A 12,989-nucleotide genomic window follows, 5' to 3' on the forward strand; every position below is an offset into this window, starting at 1 on the left:
AAGACACACTGGAGCAATACAGCAGCAAAACGATTTCCTAGTTGTGTAAGCCAAACCGAATGAAAAATCAACGGACCTTAAAGGGCACTTTTATTTGAGAATAAATCCATATTAAGACTAAGAAGTCGTTTTGCAGTTGTATTGTTCCTGTGTATCTTTTTTATGGACTAATTCCATATATACAAAAGCTTACACAATGCCGAAATTGCCACTGACGTCTGTGCAAGCGAGCAAACGACGTTTTCAACTATCCTTTTGAAGCAAAAACAGTGTTATTTACGGGACGGTCCGGATATTAAACCTGAACCACAACTCCCAGAGTAACCTTCAGGCAGTAATCTGGATACCTCGGCCTGAAAACGTGCGCTATGATAGGTTGTTATTTGCATTTGAACGTCAAAGCTAGCGGGAAGTTGTTGCTTGGTTTGCTTTTTGTATTTATAAAATTTCTTTTGGGATTACAACCACAATCGAGGAGTGAAAAGAGTCTCATACAGAGAGAGTAAGCTGAATTTTTGAGCTACAACTTATTACCAAAACTTTGAAGATGTAACATACTTTCTTATTTTAATCACTTCATATTTTCGTTGTAGTGCCGGGTTTCTGTTTTGTTCAACCCTCTGCTTTTTGACACTCTGTTATGTTTTGCTTCCCAGTGATTAGTACAACTTGGTATTGCTGTTGTTGATTAGAGGACATGAACGAAAGTACTATACAAGTGTCACTTCTGTTACCATATGAGCATAATTCTGCTGAGATGGTGATTAGTTTACAGGAATATATGGAGTGCTGTGGGCTATGGTTGTAGCTTCTACAACTTCTTACAAATCAGTTTTCATAAAGTCAGTATGGTGGGATACCGTCAATGGTACCTGCAGCGTCTACCACGACAGTAGTCGGGTGACTTACTACCTTGTCATAGGTAATAGAATAAACTTAAGCAACATTTTTTGTCAACCACATAATGTAGCATTCAATGTTTCATAGGTATATGTTTGTATGTTTATGTATGACTACAATTAATTTTTATGCATAACATAGCTTGCATTTTTATATTTGCTGTTGCAAAATGCATGTATTGTACTGAGTTTTACAGTTTACTTATTTTGTACACAACAATTTCAAATCCATGCTTCTCTCCCATCTCTCCTCCAAATGGGAATGTCCTTCACATGCTCCCACCTAAAACTCCCACACTACTAACTCCACACCTAAATCATCATTTATTTGCCTACTTTAACTTAATTCAGAGATCTTGCTCAGAACACCTTTTCATAAATCTTTTGCATGCATGCCTCTGGCCTACCTTACTCCATATTCTCAAACTTTCATTGTTTTTCTTATCCATTTGTACCCATAATATTGTTTTCCTCTGTAATATTGTTAATTTGTCTCTATTCGTATGTATCTGTATGTCTGTTTGGGGCTTTTCCCCTCGGGTCTCCACTGAAAAAGGGTAATTCTTACCCAGCTGGACCAACCCGATTAACAAATGCAAATAAATAAATATTGTTCTTTAAGATTCTAATGTATTTTCTGCTCTTTGTGGTTGTTCACATGTAAGTACTAGGCTAGTTGCCCTTGAGACATTTTAAACCTAGACCATTTCCCTTTTTGTGCTCAAAATAACCTACTCCATTTGGTTATAGACTGGCCAATCCTATGGGTAATAATTATATATCACCCTTAAATGAGAATAATTCAAATTGTAACATAGATAATTTGAGGGGACGTATACTTGGGATACATCATTCAAGAGCTGTTTATGTTCATTTGTAGTTAAGGGGGGCAGTGCTGGGTAAATTTTCTTTCCCATCTATAGATCAAAGTTGCACTTGGATGAATTTTGTTGTGTGGGGCTAGCAAGTTTGTTCCACAGCAGTGGCATCCACTGTGAGATGCACCTGTCCCATTCTTTTGATCTTGCATAAGAGGTTTAGATCCCTTAGAGCAAGTATTTCTGATGCCATTTGACTTGCTGATGTGCAGCAAGTCTATCAGGAATAGATCAGTGGTTACTTTGTATGTCAGGCATTTTTAGCAGTTTGTAGGATCCAGTGTATGGTGATAAGGCTTTGAGTTGGTCCATGTAGGAAATGTTGTTTAGGCCTTGGATACCTTTAGTGAAGTGTCCCTGTGGACTTTTTAATTTGTTGCATGTGTCTGGAGAGGTCATGCCAAAGGGGGAATTATATTCAATTAATGGACTAATGAGGGCTGAGTAAAGGGGGCAATGACATCCCTAGATCTAGACACCATCACTTTACTAGCTGTTCAGTACAGAAGGGTATTATAGTAATAGACACACGAAGTCACTGTCCACATAAGTTCTCATATCCCAAACAACTGGCAATTCTTGGGGGGGGGGGGTGCACTTTCAGTGTTATAGTTTCCTGCTATAGATGGCTTCCCAAAGGATTCAATAATGCATTTTGTCATTTAACTTCAGTCCATGATTTTTGACATCCGTTATTTATTGGCGGCATCTTCTTGCAGGATAGCCAAGTCATCTGGGGATTCGACTTCTGCTCCTTTCTTGCAGTCATCTACGAACTTAGTCACCCAGACTTTTACTTCCGAAAAAAATAGATGCTAAACAAGAGAGTTGGAAGAGTGGTGACAAACCAGGTCACTGAGTATGCAAATAGTAATAAATAAAACGTATTAAGATTATAGTACAAATGTTGGTTTATCGATGAGTATCAGCTTGTGGTTTAGATAAAAAAATAAAGTGCTTCTTGAAATCTGGGGTGGAGTGTCTTGAATGTATAATTTTGGTTAAGGTTCAGGTATTTTTGCAGACCAAGTGTGTAGCCACCATAATAGGTACATTTTTCCCATATGACACATTCTGTCACTCAGACCTGGAATATCTAGAGTAGTCTAAGGCATTTCTCTGTCTCTGAGCATTTAAAAATAATGGCAGAGGGTCATAAAGCAGACAATAGACTCTAATTACTAGACTGTCTACGCATAACTATATACTCTGGGGAGTCTTTTTAGAGGCTTAGTTTATTCAGTAAGGTGCATTACCCGGGTCTGTATTACATTAACAACGTTTCAGAACTTCGAATACCATATGGTCACCACCATATGATCGAAGTTCTGAAACTTCGAAAATGTAAAAAAGAAAAAAAACCCCACAAAAGTAAGTACTTTAAGCAGGGGGGCAATCCCCCCTGCTACTTAAATATACCAACTCCGAGATCGCGCTACAGCATAGGGAAGGGAAATCTTCCCTTTCCGCGCCATTCTCCGTTATAGTGTGATCTCAGAGTTGGTATATTTAAGTAGCGGGGGGTGTGGGGGTGCAGGGGGGCTTGCCCCCCCTGCTAAAACAGTTTTAATTTTCTTTACACTTTTTTTTTTTTCCGAAGTTTCAGAACTTCAAATACCATATGGTCGACACCATATGATCGAAGTTCTGAATCTTCGTTAATGTAATATAGACCCGCATTAATGCAGTCCTCTTCAAAACGGATCTGGACATAGTGCGTAGAGATAGGAATACTTGTCTCTCAAACTGATTGCACTGGTAGTAGCCGATTTATAGTTTATGATCTGTAATAGGCAACTTTTGGGAGATGAGTAAGCATTTTAAATATCAGATGTATGGGGAAGTATGAGGTTTGAATACAAAACAAATTTCTTTTTTACACTCCTGGAGTTGAGCAATGTTTAGCTTTTGCATTTTCATGTATGCCATTTGAAAATGTCCATGCAAAATGATACATGACCAGTGATGAACTCAGCATAAGTAACTTTCTGTTTGATTTCTGCATATGGTCTGAAAACTTTTGTACATGAATTAGGCTACTTTGCCAGTTGCAGTTTTCAATACTGGGTGGGAGTCTTTCTTTTCCTTAAACCTACCCAAAGTCTGCTTTTACTTGCTACAGAATTCAAGTAAGTCCATTGTATCTATGAGGTAAAAATTATGAATCCTTCCAAATTCCTTAACCATCCTTTTCTTTAAGCAGGCAGGAAAGAATAAAATAGTAAGAAAGAAGGATATGTCACCTTACTCCTTAGAAACTGTGCTTTTGTTTTACTCAAGTTTATTACATGCATAATATTACACTATGGAGTTGTTGTAGTTTTTAATTTTTTTTTTGGGGGGGGGGGTTGCATACTGGGAGTGGAAGCCAAAAGTAGAGGAATCTGAGTTATAAAATTAACCTTGCTCATTGCTTTCAAGTAAACAATACATTTCTTTGCAAGGATGTAGTGCGTCCTCATTAACACAACAATACTTTTGTATTAAAAGTACTTGTAATATTTCAAAATTAAAAGCATTGTTTTTCTACCAAGTAAAATTTTTATTTTAAAATCACAAAAATGTACATTTTGAATGCCGCATGTATTAATACTATTTTTACGTATTTAATAATAAGCTTCTTAATAGATTTAAGTGACAACATATTAACCACCTTGGGCATGAAAGAAAGATTAGTACGCAAGGAAACCCTGTCCTCATGAAATAGCAAAAAAGTGGACAAGCCATAATGGCTTGCAACTCGGACACCCATCTGGCAGAAGTAAGAGCTAACAAAAGAACGGTCTTCCAAGAACAATGTTGCAAGGAAGTTGAAACAGTAGGCTCAAAAGAAACCCGAGTCAGTTTTTCCAGAATGAAATAAAGATCCCAGGGAGGAGGAACAGGCTTCATAGGAGGTCTAATATTAAGGACGCTTTTAAGAAATAACTTCTAGATATGAAGCTAAGCAAACAGGGAAGGTAAAAGGCAGACAAGCAGAAAGACCTGATAAGTGGCTGGGAACGGGCGGATAGTCAGACAGCACCTTTTTTGTCAGGAAAGGAAGGCTTAAGAATCCCTGCAGCCTGAGTGGCCTTAGCAGGCGGAGTCAGTTTACTACCTTTTTTACCTTTAGAAGGAGGGTGAGACTGCCTGCGAACAAAGGCTGGCTTAGAAAGGTAGCTTTGCTGAAATTTAGGCACAGGAGAAACAGACATGCTTAAGCTCCTGTAAAGCCTTCCCTTTGTCTTGAAGAGACTTAAATAAACCAGCAGCTGGTGAGACTGCCTGCAAACAAAGGCTGGCTTAGAAAGGTAGTTTCACTGAAATTTAGGCACAGGAGAAACAGACATGCTTAAGCTCGTGTAAAGCCTTCCCTATGTCTTGAAGAGACTTAAATAAACCAGCAGCTGCTTCACCAAACGAGAATTATCCAGAGGAGCATCCATCAACTTAGCCTTAATATCATTGGGCAAAGGTTGAAGCCGAAGGTATGAATATCTCCTCCGAACCAAACCAGAAGCAGCAGCCCTAGGAGAGGCATCTGCTGCATCCTAACTACATTTGATAGAATGACTAACTAACTGAGAGGAAGTTCCAAGCAAGGAGAGAGCAGAAGATTTACTCTGAGTCTGGAAGATCAGAAAGAATCTTGACAAGTCTGAGACAGAAGAGCAAAGACATATCTAGCGATAAGCGTCTGATAATTAATAGCCCTGAAAGCTAGGGTGGATGAAGTATAAACCTTCTTACCCAGCCTATCCATGGTTCTGCTGTTCTTGTCAGAAGGCAGTAACTTGGACAAAGGAAGCAATTGAGATGGCTTATCAGAGGCTACAGACACTACGGAGGGGTCAGCAGCAGGACATTTAAACAAAAGGGAACAATCCTCAGGCACCCTATAAAACCAGACTTCCTGGGAGCAGAGGGCAGAGAATCCGGCGCTTTAGTGGCAGTAGAAAAAAACATCCAGTAAAACGGGCAAGACTGGAGGAATGGCTGCAGGTTTAGGAGATTCCATCTGCAGTAGCTCATGGTCCAGTCCCACTTTAAAAAAAATCATCTAGAGTTTGTGTCCCCAAAGGAAATTTCCTCTGAAGGATTATCTAGAGTATGAGAAATCCTCCTCCTCCTCAGAGTAGTAGTCTGAAGGAGAAGGAATCTGGGTAGAATAAGCAAGGGGAGACATCCTCAGAATCCACACCAGAAGAAAGCAATCTTCCCGGCCTTTTAGGAGAAGAGGAGGACCAAAGAGGAGCAGGAGCTGAAACCCATTGAGGAGGCCTCAACGAGAGTAAAGCATTAAATAACCAGTGAGTAAAGGCCTGCCACTCACTTTGTGGATCCCCAAGAGCAGAAGAAACGTGATTCGTTTTCTGTTTCTTTTTTAAGGGGACATCCATCTTAGAAACCTGAGAAGGCCCAGACTTGGGATGGCATTCCACAACTGCAGTAGGAACCTCTTCCGTAAAGAGAAACTGCGGAATCCCTCTAGACCCCTCGGAAACAGTCAACCGTGGTTCCCTCTGAACACCCAAAACGGACACCTGCAAAGCCTCATATGATGTGCTGCCTGCCAGATCCTCACCGGTTTCCAACCCAGACGTGGTAGAAGAATCTGGCAAAACACCGGGTGAACCTCTGGCTGCATAATAACCTCAGGAGAAACTCCTGGCAGAGGCTGGACAGAGGAAGACTCTGGTTTTACGTTATGCACGTTCTTCCCTGACAGCTGACCCTCTGGGCAGGAAGTTCCATCCATAGTATCTGCAGCAAGACGCTTAAGACACTGGTGCTCCAGATACAAGGAAAGGGAAGAAAGCTTACAACGAAGAGTTTTGGGGACAAATGCCTGACAAATTGAATAAGATGTATGGTTGTGAGCAGCACCTAGGCAAAAAAGACACTTTCGTGGTGGTCTTTATGGGGAATCTGTCTCCCACACTGGTATTTATCCTTCTTGGATGACATTAACCCCAAAGGGCAGAAAACAGGAAAAGTAACCAAAAACCCAACTGGGTACTTGCCTGCAACTATGAAGACTCCAGCAAACAGGATTAAGCACAGGAAAGTCAACAAAGAGAAAAAACAGCGGTAACAGACTGGTTAAAACAGCGTTCGGACTGGCGGGGAAAATGTCCAGAGGATGATGGTAAGCCTAAATGTCACCTTTATGCCCTACCCCACGCAAGGAATGTGTAGGTGACATTCTGCGTACGTGAAAGCAACGGTAGACTTTGGTAAACTAACTGGACGGTGGCTTCACGGCAAGGAATCCCATTTGTAAGGAATAATGCAGCGGTGAATGCAAGAACATCATCTAATGCAGTAGAGCAGTGAAGTAAAGACTAAAAACATGGCTTGTCATCCGTTTTTACTGTTGACAAGATATTTACCTTTGGCTTGTACGATTTAACTTTATTTTTCTTCCTCAGAATGATGTGGAATACAATGTGACATTTCGTAACTCAGAGGTGTTAAGGAATTAACTGTGTTTAACTGAGGAAAGGAAAGCAATTATGTTAATTAGAAACTGCTATTGTCTCTCTAAGAGCTGTACTGTCTGATTTTTTTCATTTACATTTGCAACAATTCTGTTGTGCAAATGGGCATGAATGTTGTTCTTTCGGCTTTTCCTGGTTAGGGGTCACCACAGCGGAGCTCCGGTACGCTAATGATTGGCAGTAGATTTTTTTTACGGGTGCCAAGGTGCCAGCTGGACGCCCAACCTTCAACGAAGACATGCCCATTCTACGCATGTCTTTCAAAACGCCACTCAGCTGCGGAGAGGGCATGCAGACTCCACACACAAGGCACTCCAGCTGAGAATCTAACGGGAGAACCTCTTGCTGTGAGGCAACAACGCTACCGTTGCACCACTGCATATCTGTATTTAAAAGATCTACAAAACTGGAAAGCAGAGATGGTATTGAGTTGCTTGTTTCCCCCCGGCTAGTAGCTTTGGGCTACTTTGTAACTACATTTTGGAATCCCTGAATTTATTCAATACAGTTTGGGGCACTTGAAGCCCTTAATACTAAAGATTGCAATAGTTTCATTAACCTTTTTTTTTTTTTTTTTTTTTTTTACCTCCAGTTTCTATTTGTCCCACCACATGTAACCCACTATGTAGTAGATATTGCAAAATTATTTCAGCAATATTTAATGTTATGCAGCTTGGCTTCATGCATGGTTGACGGTCTGAAATTCTTTGCTAGGTATCTTTTGTAAAAGTGTCCATGTTGTTGAGTGACTAGCATGTGTACGTTTAGTGCCTCTCTCCAATGCAAGTGCCTTGTACTGTACTACATACATTTTATTTGGGGGGGGGGGGGGGGTTGCTTTATACTGCTAGCCCTTATCTCAAGATGGCTACCATTCATTTGAATAGGAAGTTTGTCCCTTGCTGGGAGCCCTTTTTAGGCTTAGTGAAATTTAATATTCCAGTTTATGTAATGAAAAATCTTGCTATTCAAAATCATGCTTATTATTTGGACAGAGCAATCAGCATGCCTGTTGTAAGTCAATCAAGCATTACCAACTAGAACAAGGCTGTTTTACCACAGCCAAATACTGTGAGTAGCAAGGGTGTAAAACACACATCCAGCAGGTTAACCAAAACCCTCCTCATCATATGTCTCTTCACTTGATGTGCCTGTGCTGTTGAGCAGCTCAATGGAAACCAGTATAGCATTGAAACAGCAAGAAGGCAAATGCAGATGTATGATAGGGAAGGGATTCTAGAAGCATATTTTGAGTCTTGTATTTCACTGGTGTACTGTCCAGGTGTCGGCATATATGTGCTATATGCATGAGCAGTACTTGTTTGAAAGCCAAGACATCCCATCTAAGAGGCTGAAAAGAAAATCATACAACAGCTTTTATTTTTTTTTTTAAATTTCTTAATATTTTATAATGAGTTCATTCCTGTGTGTGGGTAATGCAGTCTTTGATCATCCTGTCTTTTCCCTAGTGATTAGAGTATGCCTACTGTGGGTAAATCCTCATTATACCATGGCCCCCTATTAATATTCCAAAACGTGCACGCTGATTGGCCAGCGTGCACGTTTTAAATCGACTTATACTAATGGAAAAAGGTCCGGTCGCCCGGACTTTTTCCATTAGTATATTTCTTTTTTTAAAACACTGTTTCGCTATGTTAGGAGTTTAACATAGCGACACAGTGTGTAAAAAAGCAACGGAGATCTTGCTTTCGCCGTTGCTTTTTTTTTTTTTTTTTTAAACCTGTCTCGCTATGTTAAATGGGTTTAACATAGCGAGACAGCTTTATTTTAAAGCTGTCTCGCTATGTTAAACCCATTTAACATAGCGAAACAGTAAAAAAGCAACGGAGATCTTGCTTTCTCCCTTGCTTTTGGCCACAGCTCTGATGTACTGTGTACATCAGAACTGCCGCGGATGCCAGACAGCTGCGGAAGGGCAGCAAAGAGACATTATACAATGCCATTATTTAAGAAAAGTAATTGTTTCTTTTCTTAAATAATGTCATAGTATAATAGCAATAACCCACGCCTGGGTGTGGGTAATGCGGGATTTAACCACGGTTGTCTTTGTTTGGTCCCTCGGGCTTCGCCCTAGGGACCAAACCACGCCAACCATGGTTAAATCCCACATTACCCACACCCAGGCGTGAGTTATTGCTATAATTGTTCATACCCAGCCATTGTTGATGCTCAAAGTTAACAACTTGAGGCTTCTTTTTCTGAAGGGTATGGATTGGGGATCTGCATTATCTGGGTCAGAGGTGTACTAGTATACCCCAGATTCTACAGGACCGTGTCATTTTCCTGACCCTTTGAAATTGACAGGGATTGGCAGGAGTGTGTTTGCCTACATATTTAACTGATTTCTCCCTAAACCATTCAGCACGATTCATAACAAAGGTAATAGAAGCCCTTGTTGCCGTCTTTAATGCTGATTATCCAGAACAGCTGGTTATTGCATCTCCTTTATGATCTTGGGGGGAGACTCTAAAAATACCTTGCTGACTCAAGGAAACTAATAATCAAAAATAACACAATTGTTATGTGCACCTTCACCTAACCTGTGGTTGATTGCTGCTGTTATATTTACTAATAAAACTGTTTCCTTTATTGCATTAATGTTAGATTTTTCAACTGCTCAGACAATTAACTGGTGGGGAAACCTCCTGGATATTTTGATCAATGTTGTATCTGTTTGTGGACCCTTTCCGCACAGTGGTCTGACCTGACAAGGGAAAGTCTTTATGCTTTTTTGATAGGAACTCCTCTCTCTATAGCCACGTTAGGGGGTTCTCCGTGGTTCCCTCCCCCCAAACTGATGCCCCTACCATTACTAACTGGTTTTATTCCATACATGTCGCCAATATGCCAGCCACCGACCACATAGCTTTGTATGTTGAATTGGGAATCCATGTTAAAACTCATCAAATTGCTATAGATTAGATTAAAACTATTTGATTATGGGAATTATGTAAAATGTTGTGAATGTGAAGTAGTCTCTTATAGTATTATATTGCACTTTTCTTCCTCATAGCTGAGAATCAGTTGAACCAGGATGTCATATTGTTCATTGAGTCTACCAAACCAGACAAACTCCCTCAGACGTTCGTGGACCCAGTTTGGGTCTGTTAAGAGGAATATGAGGCACCACAGGGAGTCGTATGCCACCAAGGAAGTTTTTTTGGCATAGCGTCTCCTCCCCCAACATCAGCACCCACAGTCTAGGAAGGATGTGCACTAGACATGTGGCATATCACCACACTTCTGTACTAACTTTGACAATGCCCTGCCTGCCTTAAGGACATTCTTTCTTTGTGTGTGACCCCTGTCAGAGATGATCTGTTAGGAGCTCGTGTCTGTGAACCCCCCCCCCCCCAACACCAGTGCCTCAATAAATCCAAGCCAGTGATCAAACCCAGGTCACATGGCCATAGTAAGGGCTTTATCCATCAGAGACACTGAGATGGCTTACAGTCTCTCGCAGATTACTTTATGTAAGTTTTTCATATTTTGTTGGAAAGCTGTGTCTGCTTATATCAGAGTTGCCAAATTCCAGTAATGCTCCAGAGTGCACTGGCTTTTACTCAGTTGCACTAACAATGTTGCAGAGTTGCACATGTTGGTTTTTGTATTTTTGTTTTGCAATTTTGCCTTTTGATGCTTTATATGCCTTGATGGTGAGACTGCAGCAGTAATAAAATTGTATGGCGTTAACTTTAGTCCCTGGTTGTTTATTTAGCTTGTTCTGTAGCTGACCGGAACACACACTCATTTGACTATTGTTTGCTTAATGTTAGTAGTATTTACTATGATATTTGGAAAATAATACTGCTGGATTGCTTAAAATTTATACGCAACATCTGAGCTTGGCACTGATGTTGCTTGGCTGATTTTGCCCAGATCTAAGTTGTAAAGTGCTTACATGGTGGTTCATGCAAGTGTGCAACGAGTTTTCAGTGGTGACGTCTGCATATTATTTACCTGGCTTCACTTTTGCATGGAACGACATTTCCAAGCAGCCTCATGATGACACTTGGTCTCCACCAAGGATATATTATTGCTCTCACTGACTGCATGCATCTGTCTTTGGTAGTGGCTTTTGAACCACCATGCCGCTTCGTTCCTCCTCCTCATGCTTGCCTCCTCAAGTGATTCCCAGTCACCTGAATTGCAGTCAGAGCTTGATCCCAGTGAACTAGGCAAAGTACAGACCTTTACATTTTAAAAACTTAGTGATGCTGTGACTTGGAGATGAGTACTGTGTTCTCGTTTTCTTGCTTAAATAATTGAGCAACATCCCCCCCCCCCCAGGCTGTTGACATGTTGGCATTCTTCCGCTTCTCGCATTTGGAGAGACTTAGAGGGGTGGTGCTTGGACTCCTCTCACAAGTACATTATGTGATTACTCACATCTGTACATTCTGCTGCTTAAAACCGGAGTACATCAGCTATACTTACTTTCTGTTGGCTATCATTGTACAAATAGCTCAAAAAATACTGCTCCTTCACAATGGTGAGGACAGAGTCAAGTGTCTTGTGTGGCTATCCTTTTGATATCCGAGTATTAAGACTTTGGCACAGGATTGGCAGTGTGATGCTATTTTTTATATTCTATTCATGCTGCTCTTTCTTGCAGTAAGAGCAATGAAAAAAATATAATCTAATTTTCATCCACATAAGTTGTGATTGTAAGTGTGGTGCAAGGCACATGAATGCACAATATATACTGCTGAAAATAACATTGAATACAATAAAAGTAACTAAACTCCCAACAGAAGCAGTAATGAGCAACTGAACATTAAACTTCAGAAAGATAATGTTCTTAGAAAGTGAACTACAGGAATGTTTTTTGTTTAACTAGGTATACCTACTTTATGTACAAGCTTCTTGTTGGAAGTGATCCGAGAGCCCTGTCCAAGTGGCCAAGCTCCATGATGAAGCAGGCAAATGGAGGCTAAGGGTAAAATGTGACACGTAGCTATAAGTTGATGAGCAGCTCATAACTGTAAATGTCCTTCCATATTATTGCAGTATTCGTAACAGAAGCTGCTTGCTACTAAGGATCGCCCAATGTCCAGCCAGTAAGTCGAAGCCTTTAGCACTTAAAGTTGCTGTACATCGCACATGTTCCCTGTGCAAGGTGAAAGCATAAAGGTGATGTATGGACATGCAATTACTACTCAATGCTAGAAGTCTAAACCTCAAAATGCGCTCTCTCAAGGCACTCCTAAAAATGGAGAACATTGATATCTGTGCAGTAACTGAGACTTGGTTCAAGGCTCTAGAGAGCACCCCTGCAATACCAGGCTACAACTCCTACCACACTTTTCGGCCACAAAACCAAGACCGAAACACACTAAAGGTGGAGGAGTGTTCATATTCACACCTCCAGGCTAGTTGCCCGACACAATGCATCTGAAATTGTCCAGGTGCAACTAACACTAGGTAAGACTACAATCCAAATTGTAGCTTGCTACAGATCCTGCACCATGTCCCAAGATTCTCACTACACCTTTCTAAACATAATGGAAAATATTAAGATACAACCAAACACGTAATACTGGATGATTTCAACTACTCTGCCATTAACTGGGAAAACTACTCGGGTACTATCTCCTTTTCCCAACAGTTCTTGGAATTCATAAGTTCCAACACCCTGGATTTAACTAATCCATTGTCCCACCAGGGGCTCCAATATCCTAGACCTGGTCATTACCAACATGGGAGAT

The 12,989-nt window shown here is 40.7% G+C and overlaps 1 protein-coding gene across 1 annotated transcript in view; it reads left to right on the plus strand.

The window, feature by feature from the left end:
* Positions 1 to 419: 419 nt before the first annotated feature.
* ESPL1 (extra spindle pole bodies like 1, separase) overlaps positions 420 to 12,989 on the plus strand; it is a 2,570,648-nt gene continuing 2,558,078 nt past the window's right edge. The window contains exon 1 of the mRNA XM_044083892.1: positions 420 to 502. The gene's annotated coding sequence lies outside the window, so the exon portion shown is untranslated. The remainder of the gene's footprint in view (positions 503 to 12,989) is intronic.

Source organism: Protopterus annectens, chromosome 9.part0 (genome assembly GCF_019279795.1).
Source record: "Protopterus annectens isolate FY-2018-M chromosome 9.part0, PAN1.0, whole genome shotgun sequence".
In the NCBI taxonomy this organism is placed as follows: domain Eukaryota; kingdom Metazoa; phylum Chordata; order Ceratodontiformes; family Protopteridae; genus Protopterus; species Protopterus annectens.